Source organism: Eutrema salsugineum, unplaced genomic scaffold (assembly GCF_000478725.1).
Source record: "Eutrema salsugineum unplaced genomic scaffold, Eutsalg1_0 scaffold_24, whole genome shotgun sequence".
Taxonomy (NCBI): domain Eukaryota; kingdom Viridiplantae; phylum Streptophyta; class Magnoliopsida; order Brassicales; family Brassicaceae; genus Eutrema; species Eutrema salsugineum.
Window position 1 is genome coordinate 540800 of NW_006256797.1, and position 2422 is coordinate 543221.

At 45.3% G+C, this 2422-nt stretch overlaps 1 non-coding gene across 1 annotated transcript; it reads right to left on the reverse strand.

The window, feature by feature from the left end:
- Nucleotides 1–1077: 1077 nt before the first annotated feature.
- Nucleotides 1078–1184, reverse strand: LOC112086055. Its single transcript, XR_002899279.1, has one exon. It is a non-coding gene; the product is annotated as a small nucleolar RNA R71 (small nucleolar RNA).
- Nucleotides 1185–2422: the final 1238 nt, after the last annotated feature.

The following is a 2422-nucleotide window of genomic DNA, read 5'->3' on the forward strand; positions in this document are numbered from 1 at the left end:
CTGCCTTTATCATTCATTACCATCATCTGAATCACCTGTTTGTTATTTGCATCTTGATTAGTTTAAATCTCTGCTTTTATTTAACTGTATTGCTCATTTGCCTGTTAATCATCGTCACCAAACTTTTATCATCTTGTCTTGACTTAAGTGAACAAATGACATAGGCTAGTGTCTCATTTACAAGCTTGGTTTGACACCCCTTATCCTACTTTGACAAGGGGATTGATAACCCTTCTAAGAGCCTGAAAACTCTTAGTTATCAATTGGCGCCGTTGCCAACTTGTAGGAGCATTAGTCTCTTGTTTGTTCTTGAGTTCAAGCTTTTCTTTCCTTTGTTTTACTAACTTCTTTCCAAGTTCTTGTTTTGTTTTAAGGTGCATGAATACCAGGTCTCGGAGCACAGGATCACTTTTCCCATACGACGATAACATCGACAGATTAGAAAGGCGAGCTCGCGAGAGAGAACGGCACTTTGACAGACTTGGAATGGCAGAACAACAGAGAATGGAGCAACAGGCTCAGGCAGCCGAGCACCAGGCTCAGGCTAATCAGGCGCAGGCAGGAAGAAATGAACAACAAGCCTATGTTAATCAGCAACAGGCTCAAAGAAACGAACGTCTTGCTCAGCAAAACCAACACCAAGCGAATAGAAATGAACAACAAGCCCATCATGTTCATCCGCCACCGCCCCAAGTTCAGAGACAACATCCTCCAATCTGTGTTGGAGAGAATGACCGAGCTAATGCGCACCAATACCGAGCTGGGATTCAAGCTCCACCAGTTCAAAACAAGAACTTTGAAGTTAAAGCTTCCCTGCTCAATATGGTGCAAAACTCAAAGTTCCACGGTCTGGCTGGAGAAGTCCCTCTCGATCATCTAGATCAATTTGATCGGGTTTGCGACTTAACCAAGATAAATGGCGTCTCCGAAGATAGCTTCAAGCTACGCTTGTTCCCTTTCAGCCTCGGTGATAAAGCACACCAGTGGGAAAAGAATATACCGAGGGGTTCTATACAAACCTGGGAGCAGTGTAAACTGGCGTTCTTATCAAAGTTCTTTTCCACATCACGCACGGCTAAGCTCAGGAATCAGATCTCAAGTTTCACGCAGCACAATAACGAGAGCTTTAGTGAAGCTTGGGAACGGTTTAGAAGCTACACTAACCAATGCCCACACCACGGCTTCTCAGAGGCATCCCTCTTGAGTACTTTATACCGAGGTGCACTCCCCAAGATCAGAAACCAACTCGATACAGCTTCAAATGGGAATTTTCTTGGAAAAGAGATCACTGCGGCAATGGAACTAGTTGAGAACCTAGCCATGTCCAATGACACGTATGGAGAGGACTTTGATAGAGCAAACCGTACAGAGGGATCTAGTGATGAACAGCGTATGAAAAAGGATATAAGAGAGCTTCAGAGTAAGCTTGACAAGGTTTTGATGGCGACTCAAAAGCCAATACACTTTGTAGGCGAGTTTGATGAGCAAGGGCCAAGTTTTAACAATGTTAATGAAGATGGTCTAACACAAGAGGAGCTGAATTACATAGGGAATCAGCAGAGGTATCAGCGGTTTAACAACTACAACAGTAACCCAAACCTCTCATACAGAAACCCGAATGTAGCTAACCCTCAAGACCAAGTGTACCCTGCTCAACAACAACAACAAAGCTATGCTCAAAAGGCTCCTTTTCAGAATACCTTCCAGCCCAAGCAACAGTTCAGTGGGCAACAGCACGGCTACACTCAGCCGAATCAAGCGGCTCAGAGTAACAACTTCAACAACCAACCGCAGCAACACAAGTTTCCACCAGGGTTCCATCCGCAGCCGATGGGTAATCAACAACAGATTCAGGGAACGGGTCAGAATCAAATGGGGAACGACGTCTGTGGGATACTACAGCAACTGTTACAGGGCCAGCAAAGGGTTGAGAGCCAGCACGTGACAATGCAGCAAGATATCAGAGAGCTTAAGCAGAAGCTTCTACATCATCAAGAGGCCCGACTTTACCAGGTAAACCGGAGCCGAACCCTAAAGAGTATGTGAACGCCATCACACTGAGGAGTGGTAAGGAATTACAAACTCCAACGCCTAAGACAAAGCTCATTGAGGCCAATGAGCAATTAGAGGGGGAGGCAGCCTCAGACGATGCGTGTAAAGAAGCGGTCTTAGAGAAGGAACCGATCAAGGACAAAGGAAAAGAGGTGGAAAAGACAACCGAGCTTGAAAAGCCCTATGTTCCACCACCACCTTATCAACCCAAGATACCGTTCCCAGGGCGTTTCAAAAAGAAAATCCTAGACAAGGCTTTGAGAAACACTTGGAGAACACGCAACTCACCTTACCCATTATAGATGCTTTCTTAGCTATACCCCAGCTTGGGAAGTTTCTAAAGGACGCGATCCTCAACAAGACAAAGGAG